Source organism: Nannospalax galili, unplaced genomic scaffold (genome assembly GCF_000622305.1).
Source record: "Nannospalax galili isolate Female #2095 unplaced genomic scaffold, S.galili_v1.0 scaffold351, whole genome shotgun sequence".
In the NCBI taxonomy this organism is placed as follows: domain Eukaryota; kingdom Metazoa; phylum Chordata; class Mammalia; order Rodentia; family Spalacidae; genus Nannospalax; species Nannospalax galili.
This window is the reverse complement of record NW_008330327.1, coordinates 1746787-1756967: the sequence shown is the minus strand read 5'-3', so window position 1 is coordinate 1756967 and position 10181 is coordinate 1746787. Positions and strand designations below refer to the sequence as shown.

General features: G+C 38.2%; 1 long non-coding RNA gene across 1 annotated transcript in view; it reads left to right on the top strand.

The window, feature by feature from the left end:
• The first annotated feature begins 4197 nt into the window (after nt 1–4197).
• The window catches only part of LOC115072334, a 13766-nt gene continuing 7782 nt past the window's right edge, over nt 4198–10181 (top strand). Inside the window, exon 1 of the long non-coding RNA XR_003851385.1 lies at nt 4198–4357. This is a non-coding gene — a long non-coding RNA (uncharacterized LOC115072334). The remainder of the gene's footprint in view (nt 4358–10181) is intronic.

The following is a 10181-nucleotide window of genomic DNA, read 5'->3' as shown; positions in this document are numbered from 1 at the left end:
GCCAAATACACATATCATGAACACAATAATAATAATAATAATATAATGAATTTAGAAATTTTAATTATCTCCCAATTCAAGCAGGTCAGGCACAGAATATCCCCTGATTATCACAGTCTCCTCTAATGAGCATTATTAAGGTTCCCATCTGTATGCTGAATCAAGATTTTCCTTCCTCTATATTAAAAGTCAGACCTGAGGAGTATTTCCTATCACTTACACCTCACCCTCTCCCTCTTCACTGTCCAATTCTTCCATGGGTTCCAAGTCTTTGGATTCCAGGAATGGCTCTTTAGGACAGATCTATTTTTTACTATTTTCTTTGCATACTGCCAACTGGAAGATGTGGCAGAAGGTTGCCTCCATCTTCTCCTCCTTTGCTGCCTTTACCCTGATAAATTGGAGACCAACGCATCAAAAAGCTACTGCATGTCTTTTCCTTGTTCTACCTTCCTTTCTGCTATTAGCACAATAGCAGACTCGTGAGCACAATGAGTCCGGTCAGACTCATGAGCCCCAATAGCAAGTCTTCTCAGCCATCACAGAGACCCTGCAGCAGCCACCAGCCTGATTTTGATCCTGTCCCATAGGGAATACTTTCATGGATTTCAATGTTGTCCAGTTCATTAACCATTTTCTTGGTATCCCCAAACTGCAAGGCAGACTCTGTTCATTAAGAGCATGGGACGTCAGCCTATATAAAGAAGAAGATGGCCACCTTGAGATGATTGGCACTCTCCACATTAAGCCATCATATTCTAAGTTGCATGTTTTCTTATCCATTTTGGGGAGAATGCAACTGTAGCTAAAGAAAGAAGCGTACCCCTATCACAAAGTCGTATAGCATGACTTTTCCTGGGGAAACATGAACAAATGTCTACTCAGCCAGAAGGGCACCGAGGACAGACCAAAGAAATTATTCCACCAATGTCTTGCTCATAGAACCATGTACTTTATCAGGATATTTACAAGAGCACAGGTGAGGGGCTACTTATAGGTGCATGGGTCACTCAAAAGCAGGTGCCTCACTGAGAAGACCACACAAGCAGGGGTGACTCGCGAGGATCTAAGCCTGGAGTTCCCTGCATAAGTTTCAGGCGCTTTTCGAACTAAAAATCTCTGCTCTCTGCAGCAGTTAGTTGTTGCTTTCATAACCTTGTGGAGGGGCCATGTGAACCATGTGAATCTCAGAAGCTTCCTGAGCGGTGCATACCTCATTTACTTCCTGAGTTATATGAGCTTCCCTCCTTCCTCCAGGTAGGCATGTTTTAATTTGTATGAAATACTACATAAGAGGTAGCCATTTCGGGACTGATCCACAGTCCCTCCACCATCGGGGAGCTCTTTGTCGGTTGCATGCCCTCTCAGGCATTAGACTAGCTCTTTCCCAACTCATTTTAGCCCATGTCACTGTCTTCTCATGCATCAGTTGTGTTAAGTGACGTGTTTTTAGAAAATATGAACAAATGTCTGTTCATTAATCAGTTTGATTATCGGAGTTACTTACAGGAGCGTGAGTGACTCAGGCATTACTGAAAACCTCACCCCAGCATGGGTAATGACTCAGGAAAGCTACATCCCCAGAGCTCCTTTCCTAATCTGGAAGTGCTACTGGGGAGTCTTTCTCCCACAGCTATTATTTATTACTTCTATAATCTCGGAAAGAGGCCTTGGTAACCTTGAAACTTTCTGAGTTTCCCAAGACAAGTACATTTCCATACGTTTCTTATGAGCCTCCCTCACCATCTAGAAGGGGTTATTTCCATTCAGAATTAGTACACAAGTGTGTCTGATAATCCAAGGTGCAGGGAGGAGAACAGCAGACGTGGGCCATCCAGGTGGAGTCACTATCCCTCCTCTCCACAGCACTGTATTCAAGGCTTCCAAGTACCATGGATATCTCCTGTGGTGAAGACTGCCAATCAGTTGTCACTAGGGCTTCCTGCCCTCTCTTGACTTACCTTTTGGTTATAACTCCAAATTCTCCTCCTGCCTTGGAGCCAAAGTTGGAGCTGTAGACAATTTCCTCCTTCTTTTTGTGTTGACTTTCTGTTTTCTTGTGATTTTAGGTGTCCTATCGGTTCTTTCTGGATTCCTAGTACTATTTTTCACTTTTTTGCCTTAGAATAGACTTTTCTTTGAGACCCTGAGTCTTCTCCGTCCTAGAATCTCATGGAGAAAATTTTTATTCTGCCATATTACCAGAACTGTATACTATGCCTTATTTTTAAGATTAATTTTAATTTTATGTACGTATGTGTGTCTGTAAAAGTGCATTTCACATGTGTATGGGTGCCTGAGGAGGCCAGATAAGGCAGCAGGTCATTTGGAGCTAGAGTGATAGGCAATGTAAGATGACCAACATAGGTTATGGGAACCAAACTTGAGTCCTCTGGAAAAGCAGAGAACTCTCTTAAGTGTTGAGCCATCTCTCAGGCCTCTTACTATATCTTTATAACATTCTAATCAACATATAATTATATCCAAAATTCTTCAAACTGGTCTCAAACTAGAAGCACATAATGTCAGATCTGTTAGCTAATGTTCTTTTGTGTTCATTGTGTTTGTGAGAAAACCAAACAAATAATTCAACAAATTAAAAGAAAAAAATTGAAAACAAAGGTAACATTAACTTTGAAATGTTCCTGGAGTTCTTTAAAAAACCTGACAATACTTGAGGTGGAGAGATAGCTTAGCAGTTAAGAGTACTGGTTGCTGTTTCAGAGGACCTGGATTTGAATCCCAGCCCCTACATGGCAGCTAACGACCATTTGTAACTCCAGTTCCAGGGGATCCAACACTTTCTTCTGACCTCTGTGGGCATCACATGAAATGGGTGCACTTACATACATGTAGGCAATACACTCATATACAAAAACTTTTTTAAATATATTTTTAAAACACTGACTATAATCAAAATGCAAATTTTGAAATACTGACTGAATTGTTGATATACTCTCAGAAGTTCAGGTAAGTATGCTGGCAAGATGGCCCAGGGATAAAAGTTCTTGCAACACAACCTGGAGACCTGAATTTGTTTGCCTGAGCCCATGAAAGATAGGAGAGAGATAACACCACAGAGATAGCCTCTGACCGCCACAAATACAGATAATGCATATATATAATAACATACAAAAATTAAAATATTTTATTATTGTTATTATTATTTATTATTAATGTGTATGAGTGTTTTGCCTGCATGTATGTGAGGGCATCTATGTTGTGCAATGCCCGCAGAGGGTAGAATATGGTGTTGAACCCTCTGGAACTGGAGTTACAGACAGTTCTTAGCTTCCATGTCGGTACTGGAACAGCTGTGCCATCTCTCCAGACCCAAAATTTACAAAATATCTTTTTAAAAATATTTTTTATTATTTTCATTTTACGTGTATGAGTGTTATGCCTGCATATAGGTAAGTGCACCTGTGCCCACAGAGGTCAGAAGGGGCTGTCAGATCCCCTGGAACTGGAGTCATGGACAGTTGTTAGCTGCCGTGTGGGTGCTGGGATTTGAACTTGGGTCTTCTGCAAGAACAGTCAGTGTTCTTAACTGCTGAGCCATCTCTCCAGCCCTACAAAATTTCTAATAAAGAAGTTGTGGTAAGTGTTGGGAGAGAATTCTTGGCTGTTCACCACAGTATATTCTATAACTGCAGTCTGTAGTCTCGGGGAACAATGCCCATTAGTGCTTTTTCCTATTTCAATCAAGAATAATTCTAAATAATGAACCAGTATGTAGATAATTCATAGTGTGCCATATTGTACTCCTGTACAGTATTTTATGCACACCAGCCATTTGAAAGTCAGAAGGAATTTTGGTTACACTGATAAAGAAAATGTGAAAAAATACCCTACATGAATGGAAAATGTTTCCCATAGGCGTTTATATAAAAATTGTAGTGCAAAACCAGGGAAACCTCCCTAGGAGATGTTTATCAGAGAGGCTCGAGAGGCCTCTGAAGTAATACAGGTTATTTCCATTTCTCTTGGTTGCTAACCATAACTAGATGAAGACCTTATCCAGAAGACACGGAAGACTTTGATTGCAGAACATAGAGAAATCGATCTGGAGTTGACCTGAAAACTTTGTTCCTTTTGCGTAACTTTCACAGTGCCAGAAAGTGTTATGAAGGCCACTGGGGCAGTCACAATGGTATTATCCAGGAGTGAACCCTGAATTTTGTAATACACATCTGCCGGGTAAGATGCCCACTGGTACAATAGTGGCATGATATCAGGAGGACTACCCATTGATTTCTGACTGGATTTGAGGCTTGCTCCATGGGAGGGAACTTATGCCTGGTACTGTAAACTTGGTTGAAATCATAGACCCTGAAGGGGAGCTGCTACCAAATAGGTAAGTGGACATTTTGTCAAACTGCCTTCTAAGTATTTATGTTTATATTACTATCAGCGTTTCCCAGAGAAGCTTCATTCTTCACCAAGTATCAGTTAATGCAGAAACTCAAAACCAGTCAAAGTATTTGGAATAACTGACTGTTGAATGTTCAACCCTAAGCGGTGCATCTATAAACCAAGTGCTACCAAATAGGTAAGTGGACATTTTGTCAAACTGCCTTCTAAGTATTTATGTTTATATTACTATCAACCTTTACCAGAGAAGCTTCATTCTTCACCGAGTATCAGTTAATGCAGAAACTCAAAACCAGTCAAAGTATTTAGAATAACTGACTGTTGAATGTTCAACCCTAAGCGGTGCATCTATAAACCAAGGCTCAGGGAACATCATGGAGGAGGGGAGAGGAAGAATGTAAGAGCTAGAGGATGGGGGAGGGTGCTGTGAAATGCTGTCTTTCTGGCTTGGCATGGCTTTTGTGCTCAGAAGCTCCCTGTTGCTATGGCTACAGGCATAAATCCTGTACAATATCAAGTTAGTATGACCAAGCAATATTCCATCAGGAAGCTCTAATTGGACTTAGTGGTTTACAAAACATAAAAGGAGAAAACATGAAGGTGGGAGGGAGATGTGTCAAAGACCTCTAGGAGTAGGAAGGGGTGCTAGGAGTGGATAAGCCCAAAGTACAGTGTATAGATCTAAAAACGAATTGAGAATAAATAAAATATTTTTTTAAATAGTAGAGTCAGCCTATTTGATAATTTTTGCACATCCTATGAAAAAGGAATACATTAAAAATTATTTATTTGTATGTGTATGAGTATTTTGCCTGTATGCATGTAAGTGCACCCATGCTGTACAATGCCTGCCCACAAAAGCCACAAGAGAGCACAAGATCCTCTGGTAGTGGAGAAAAGGATGGTTGTGAACTGTCTTGTGGGTCTGGAAACCAAACCTGCAACCTCTGGAAGAGGATCCAGTACTCTTACCTGCTGAGCCATCTCTCCAGCCCCCCAAAAGGAATAGTTTTGAAGCTCGATATCGGGTGCTTTCTTAACAGTCTTCAAAACAGATAATTTTTGGTTCTTTCAATCTTCATGATTTCTTTGGAATATTTTTTTTTTGCTTTGACATATAAACACATTAGAATTAACCCAACTTCTTCTGGCCTTATTAAAAAAAACTCTTTGAAAGCAAAGCAGATATTTTCATAAGTGTTTTTAATTAAAGAAACATTGTAAGATGTAATGGCATTCCCAGCATTCAATTATTGGCATCCCCATGAGTTTCTGTTGCATGCTTACACCTGGACTCCACCCCAGCATTTCTCATTCAGTAGGTCTAGTTTGGACCCAAGCGTATGTATTTTCTATATGATGTTTGTGATTCAATAATCACAAGTCCTTGAGTATTGATTTTGCTATTCCTTTAAAGTTAGTGTGCAGGAAGGATCATTCCAATCCTCTTCAAAACACTCTCAGGTAATTGCACACAAAGAATATTTCAGAAAGTAACCAACATGCTAGCAAGAAGCATAATAAATAGATACATTACTTTATTTGATAGCTATGGATTTGAGTTTTGTTTGGATGGAGAGAAAGAAGGAAGCATGGTCTAAGGGAATAGGCCTATAAAGGAGGATTAATTTCTACTCTGAATTTTGAAGAACAAACAAGGAACTGAGAGCCTTGCCTTCAAAGCTGGACTATTTGTGGTTGCTTTTAGCTTTTCCAGTGATTAGTCACATCTTGGAAACCCACATAATCTCCATTATGTCCTTTTCATACTCTACTAAATAGCTATTATTATTATCTGCCCACAAAGTTTCCAGAACTGAGTATACACACATACGGATATATTCATTTAGTTATATGATATTTACATAGGATGATCTAGGATCTATATTTCCTAAAGTTACATATGGCAGTGTATTAATTGGTCTAAAGTTATAAATATTGTGGGTTATCCATGCTCCTTTAAGTCATCCTTCACATATGTTCCTGTAAATCAAATAAGCTTATTGTGTACCAAGCTGGATTAGGTAGAATTAATTCTTTGATTGATCATTGCCCTATCTAGAGTGAATCTATGTTTTTTTCATTTCTTTGCAGGAAAAATAACACAACAATAACTTACTTCTGCCCTTTTAATCTTCAGAACATTTCGTATTTTGGCATATTTCCTTTCAATTTGGTTTTATAGTATTATTTTAAATAGAATCTAATCTTGGTACCATTACTTTAGATGGGACTGTACTTTGAGATGAATATTCACAATTTCTTACTCTTAATAACAAGAAAGGATGATTAGGGTTGGAATTATTTCTAATAGCTCTTAAAGAATTCTCAGGTCCTCATTATCCCTAAGTGAGGCTTAGAAATGACTATAAAATAAAACTATAACCCTTTTTGGAAAGCCTAAAATCCTTAAAAGTAAAGTCTCCTAAAGGATTATAGAATTTTGGTGGAGACTGAGTGAGCTGGTCTCTTACATTCCAGTTTCTTTAAAACGAAAGGTTGTGTGTATGTGTGTGTGTGTGTGCGCGCGCGCGTGCGTGTGCGCGCGTGTGCTTAAGAATCTGAAGATGATGATGTACCATGCCAGGAAGCTAAATATTTTGTTTCAATGAACATCCCATTGATTCCAATTAGAGGGGGTATAGGAACGATCTTCCTCCTGAGAGAAACTTCTCAGCCACCTCCATGAAGGCCTTATGCATTTCCTCTGTCTTTTACTCACACATTTTCAATCTCTTCTTCCAAGCTATTGTCTGAGAGTTTTCAGAAGCCTGGACATCCCATAAATTCCTCATGGGCGACTCACTATTCTCTGACATGATCTAGCAGGTCTGCAGTTCCTTCTACTTCCAAGAACCAGAAAGACATGTTCTAACTAGTTCTGGAAGAACCAGGCATACCAGTATTAATTCATGTCATCTAAAAGGAGCTTAACCTGCATTTTAATTGCTAAAGCTTAAAAGAGTCACTTTTCCAGAAGGCGGGACCTAGGCCCCAGAGGCATGCTTCCAGAATGATTAAACTCCCACTCTAACAAGTCTATAAATGCCCTGAAGGTTAGGATGCATTTTTCAGTTTTTTTTGTCTCTAACTCAGAGTGAGGATAAATTTAGAACAATTATACATACATTGGCCTGTTAGCTAAACAGTTCACATTTCAATAACTGTGTTCTACATACTCAATAACCCTAGGTTGAGATGCATTATGTCTATTTAGATATCTAATAACAACTTAACAAATTTTAAAGTTTATTTTGAGTTAAATATAAAATGTACATATTAAATATCAAATAAATAATCTATGGATTAATAGTAAATACCAAATAAACATGCATAAATATGTTTGTGATTATCACATGAAATCATTGTTGCTGAGAATAAACAGTGGCTTTCTTGAATGTAGGTGGTTTTAGACATGGGCTAGAGTTCAAGCAGCAATTCTCAATATGAGAATGGCATAAGGATTGGGAAATTTACATGAAGCACACCTCCTTGAATACATTTAAGTATATAAGCTGTCAGATGCTTTTTGTTTTAAATCTAATTTAATTTAGAAGTAATATGGATTTAATATGTTCTCCAAATATAATTTATAGCAGATCAAAAGAGTATCGGTATAGATCTTTTGATCATTCTTGTAGTTATTAAGAATTAGCTAGGCCCAGGCCTTTAATCCCAGCACTTAGAAAGCAGAGGCAGGGTTATCTCTGTGAGATGGAGGCCAACCTAGTCTACATAGTGAGTTCTAGGCCAGCTGTGACTACAGGGAGACCCTGTCTCAAAAAAAACAAAAACAAAAACAAAACAAAACAAAACAAAAAACCACCAAAAAACAAAAAGAAAAACAAAACAAAACAAAAACAAACAAACAAAAAAGTAATGCAAAAGCTGGGGTGGGAGAGATGGCTCAGTGGTTAAAAGCACTGCTCTTGCAAAAGACCTGGGTTCAGTTTCTATCCTCCACACAGTGGCTAACGACCATCTTTAACTCCACTTTCAGGGGATCCAGCACCCTCTTCTGGCCTCCAGGGGGCATTGTACACATGAGTGCAATTGCATAGATGCAGTCAAAATACTTATACACATAAAATAAAAATAAATCAAAGAATTAAGAAACAAAAAGAATTCATGCAAAAATTATTTTTATCTTCTGCTTAAATAAGTTTCCAGTGATTCAGCACTACTATCATTATAAAATGGTGCCATTTATAAACAAGTGACTGTACATAGATAGAGTAACTCTCTGGCCAAAATAGCTCCTGTCAGAAGGTTTTTATAAGCTAGCTACAGGATATTAAGGTAAATATAAAGAGATGTTGTAAATTCCAATCAAACAATGAGTTTACAATGTAACTGAAAGAAATATAATTGAATAAAAGTACTTATTGTTAAGATATTGATCTATGACTTAAGACCAGTACCATTCAAAGTTTCTCTTAGAAATAAAACATTATAGGGTAAATAAATTAATTAAAATTAATGGATTGAAAATTTTGACAATTTATTCCTGTGGCATAATGCCTGAGTTCAAAAGTGTTTTCCTTCTATTTCTTAGACAAAAGTAAGAATGAAGACAGTATTACCAAATGACTATGTTCTCTGACTGCTCAGTCAATATTCCAAATATTACAAAGAGAAAAAATGAAACTGCTTTCACACTCGGGAGAAAACAAGATAGGATTCAGTAAAAATAAATGAATAATAAATAAATAAATAAATAATATGGAAATAACTAACTAAATAAATAAAAAATCTGAGAACAGCAGGGGATAATCTTTGTAGACAAGGCCAAGGTGGAGAGGGCATTTGGAGGCTTGGCCTGGTGCAATGAGCAGCACTTAGAGGACTTTGCTGGTACAGTTAGTCGGTGAGGATGGTACTGGTCATGGACAGTACTTTAGGAAGCTATTGCACAAAAGAAAAGATGTTTGGCTTTCACAAGACAAAGATCTATGAAAGGGCAAAGGGCTCCTTCCTCTACAGAGCCAAGCCCTCCATTTATTGATTCACAGACAGCAAGCTTTGAGAACGGACTTCCAGGGTGTTTTGAGTTGCAGAAGAGCCACTCAGGAGATATGTAATGCTTGTTGTTTGAGAGAGGATGAGAGAAGTTGCCAGCAGTTTAAAAAAACAAAAGAAAACTAAACTAAACTAACAACGAAACGAAACGAAACGAAACTAAACTAAACTAAACTAAACTAAACTAAACTAAACTAAACTGGAATAATGTTGTACGTGCAAGGGTAGGGCCAATCTAAAGAAAACACTGAAACCAAAGAAAATGAAAATTCTGATAACAGGGTAATGAACAACCTGATCAGTAAATAATTTAAACATCACAAATCTGATAGTCACAGCACCACCTCTATTGCCTCCAGAACAGTCTCTGCTACAATAAATGGCCATAATGATCCTGATAACGAGCTTCTAGCTTGACTACAAGACCAGTATTTGTTGTTGCTTTCCTGTTTAGACCTTAAATACTAGAAAAGATGGGAAATATGTTGTGGTACCACGTGTAGGGGCCATTTTGGAAGGGCCTCATGCACACACGTCTCTACAAAACTGGAGGAGCAAGAGCACTACCTCTGCCAACCCCCACCCAGGGGAGGTAGTTGAGGTTCCTGTAGAAGGGAACAAAATCGATTTACCTTTTTCAAAGACCACAAGTCAACAAAGTGACCCTCCTATTGTTAACTTGAATATCTGCTAACATTTTCTAGAATAGTTTTGAATGGGTTATTTTTCTCCAAATCTCTCAAACTCTGAAGCCAGTGCTTAGGTTTCTGCAAGGAAAACACACACAC